A 4,448-nucleotide genomic window follows, 5' to 3' on the forward strand; every position below is an offset into this window, starting at 1 on the left:
AGGATACACTTTCTTCTCAGTAGCACCTGGATCCTTCTCTAAAATAGATCATATACAATGCTGCAAAGCAACTCTTAGCAAATATAAAAAAGTAAAGATAGTACCCTACATTGTATCAGATCATAATGGAATGAATTAGAAATCAATGATAAAATAAGAAATAAAAGCCACTCCAACACTTGGAGACTAAATAATATGCTACTGAATGACAAAATGGGTCATAGAAGACATCAAGGAGGAGATTAAAAAGTTTTTAGAGGTGAATGAGAACACAGATAAAACATGTCAAAATCTCTGGGACACTATGAAATCAGTTCTAAGAGGAAAGTTCATTGCATGGAGTCCATTCCTTAAAAGAAGAAAAAGTCAAAAAATAAATGACTTAACACAACATCTCAAAGCCCAAGAAAAAGAAGAACAAATCAACACCAAAAGCAGCAGAAGACAGGAAATAATTAAAATCAGAGCTGAAATCAATGAAATTGAAACAAAAGAAACAATTGAAAAAATTGACAGAACAGGGCTGGGGATGTGGCTCAAGTGGTAGCGCGCTCGCCTGGCATGCATGCAGCCCGGGTTCGATCCTCAGCACCACATACAAACAAAGATGTGTGTCCGCCGAGAACTAAAAAAAAAATAAATAAATATTAAAAAAAGAGATATAAAAAAATTGACAGAACAACAAGTTGGTTCTTTGAAAATTGACAGACCCTTAGCCATGCTGATGAAGAGAAGGAGAGAGAAAACTCAAATCACTAACGTGTGATAAAAAAGGAAATATCACAACAGATCCTACAGAAATACAGAAAATAATCAGAAATTATTTTGAAAACTTGTACTCTAACAAAATAGAAAATGCTGAAGGCATCAACAAATTTTTAGAGGCATATAATTTGCCCCAATTAAATCAGGATGATATACACAATTTAAATGGATCAATTTCAAGTGATGAAATAGCAGATACCATCAAAAAGACTTTTGGGCAAAAGAAAGCCCACGACCGATGGATACATAGCCGAGTTCTACAAGACCTTTAAAGAATAATTAATACCAATACTCTCAATTTATTTCAGGAAATAGAAAAAGAGGCAGAACTTCCAAACTCATTCTATAAGGCCCATATCACTCTGATTCCAAAACCAGGCAAAGACACATCAAAGAAAGAAAACTTCAGACCAATATCTCTAATGAACATAGATGCAAAAATTCTCAATAAAATTCTGGCAAATCGAATACAAAAACATATCAAAAAGATCATGCACCATGATCAAGTGGGATTCATCCCAGGGATGCCGGGTTGGTTCAACATACGGAAATCAATAAATGTAAGTCATCACATCAATAGACTTAAAGATAAGAATCATATGATCATCTCAATAGACACAAAAAAAGTATTTGACAAAATACAGCACTGCTTTATGTTCAAAACACTAGAACAACTAGGGATAACAAGAACATATCTCGACATCATAAAGGCTATCTATGCTGAGCCCCATGCCAACATCATTCTAAATGAAGAAAAATTGAAGGCATTCCCTTTAAAAACAGGAACAAGACAGGGATTCCCTCTTTCACTGCTTCTATTTAATATAGTTCTTGAAACATTGGCCAAAGCAATTAGACAGACAAAAGAAATTTAAGGGATACACATAGGAAAAGAAGAACTCAAATTGACACTATTTGCTGATGATATGATTCTATACCGGGAAGACCCTAAAAGTTCCACCAGAAAACTTCTAGTACTAGTAAATGAATTCAGCAAAGTAGCAGGATATAAAGTCAACATCCACAAATCAAAGACATTTCTTTATATCAGTGACAAATCCTCTGAAAGGGAAATGAGGAAAACTACCCCATTTTCAATAGCCTCAAAAGAAATCAAATACTTTGGAATCAACTTAACAAAAGAGGTGAAGGATCTATATAAGGAAAATTACAGAACCCCAAAGAAAGAAATCAAAGAAGACCTTAGAAGATGGAAAGATCTCCCTTGCTCTTGAATAGGCAGAATTAATATTATTAAAATGACCATACTTCCAAAAACACTATACAGATTTCTGCAATTCCAATCAAAAGCCCAATGACATTTCTCATAGAAATAGAAAAAGCAATCATGAAATTTATCTGGAAAAATGAGAGACCCAGAATAGCTAAAGCAATCCTTAGCAGAAAGAGTGAAGCAGGTGGTATCACTATACCAGACCTTAAGCTATACTACAGAGAAATAGTAAAACAAACAAACAAACAAACAAACAAACAAAAAAAAAAAACAGCATACTATTTGCACCAAAACAGACTGGTAGAGCCATGGTACAGAATAGAGGACACAGAGACTAACCTACAAAACTACAATTATCTTATATTAGACAAAAGTGCCAATTACATGCATTGGAGAAAAGATAGCCTCTTCAAAAAATGGTGCTGGGAAAACTGGAAATCCATATGCAAAAAAAAAAAATGAGATTAAACCCCTACCTCTCATCATGCACAAAACTCAACTCAAAATGGATCAAGGGCTTAGGAATTCAACCAGACACCCTGCGTCTAATAGAAGAAAAAGTAGACCCTAATCTCCATCATGTAGGATTAGGCCCTAACTTCCTTAATAAGACTCCTGTGGCACAAGAATTAAAATCAAGAATCAATAAATGGGATGGACTCAAACTAAAACGTTTCTTCTCAGTAAAAGAAACAATCTGTGAGGTGAATAGAGAGCCTACATCTTGGAGCAATTCTTTACGCTTCACACATCAGATAGAACACTAATCTCTATAGTATATAAAGAACTCAAAAAACGAAGCACCAAAAAAGCAAATATTCCAATCTATAATGGGCCAAGGACCTGAAGAGACACTTCTCAGAAGATGATGAACAATCAATCAACAAATACATGAAAAAAATGTTCATCATCACTAGCAATTAAAGAAATGCAAATCAAAACCACTGTAAGATTTCATCTCACTCCAGTCAGAATGGCAGATATTATGAAGACAAACAACAATAAGTGTTGGCGAGGATGAGGGGAAGAAGGTACACTCATACATTGCTGGTGGGACTGCAAATTGGTGCAGCCAATATGGAAAGCAGTTTGGAGATTTCTTGGAAAATTGGGAATGGAATCACCATTTGACCTATCCTTCTCCTCGGTATATACCCAAAGAACTTAAAAACAGCATACTACAGGGACACAGCCACATCAATGTTTATAGCAGCACAATTCACAATAACTAAACTTTGGAACCAATCTATATGCCCTTCAGTAGATGAATAGATTAAAAATGTGCCATGTATATACACAATGGAATATTATTCAACAATAAAAGAGAATAAAATCATGGCATTTGCAGGTAAATGGATGGAGTTAGAGAAGATAATGCTAAGTGAAGTTAGCCATTCCCAAAAACAAATGCAGAATGTTTTCTTTGATATAAGGAGGCTGATTCATTGTGGGATAGGGAATGGGAGCATGGGAGGAATCGATGTACTCTAGATAGGGCAGAGGGGTTGGAGGGGAAGGGAGGGGGTATGGGATTATCAATGATAGTGGAATGTGATGATCATTATTATCCAAAGTACAGGTATGAAGACACAAATTGGTGTGAATATACTATGTATATAACCAGAGATATGAAAAATTGTGCTCTATACGTGTAATAAGAATTGTAATGCATTCTGCTGTCACAAATATATATATATATATATATATATATATATATATATATATATATATGCCGCAGTCTTGGCTGGGCACAGAATCACGAGCCACCACAGCTTCGTAGATTCAAACAGCAATTCTTTATTCCCGAACTCACACCGGCCTCCACACACGTTCTGGGGCAATCCCAGTTCTGCTGCCACCCAATTCACCTCCTCCACGAGGCTTTTTTCCCAAAATGCTCTCTGAATCTCACGAGAACTCCAAGGGAGCTCAGGTAGCAGGAACGCCCTATTTCCAGCAGCAATAATCCTCAACATGAACTTCCCTAAAACCCAAGGTCTTAAACTGGGAACGCCCTAAACCCAAGGACCGGGATACTATACTTCCTCAAACTGCAGGATACACCCTAATCCTGGATCCACCCTGGTCGTTGAGCAGGGTCACCTTTCTCAAACACACATGCAAGGTCAACAGCGAAATTAACATGGGGTACTCTGGCAAGGCAATTTCGATGCGTCATTTCTACTTGGTAATGGCCCTCAGCATATATATATATATATATATATATATACATATATATATATATACACATATATATATATATATATATATATATGTGTATATATATATATATATGTATATATATATATATATATATATGAAAAAAGGAAATATGATTTGCTTATAGATATGTTATGGAATGCGAGAAGAAGTAAAGATATCTTCAAGGTGGTTCAACCTGTGTCATAGTCAGTTAAGTCTGCTTATACCAAATAGAGTAGACTGGGTG

The sequence above is a fragment of the Spermophilus citellus genome (genome assembly GCF_964194105.1).
Source record: "Spermophilus citellus genome assembly, chromosome: 3".
Classification (NCBI taxonomy): Eukaryota; Metazoa; Chordata; class Mammalia; order Rodentia; family Sciuridae; genus Spermophilus; species Spermophilus citellus.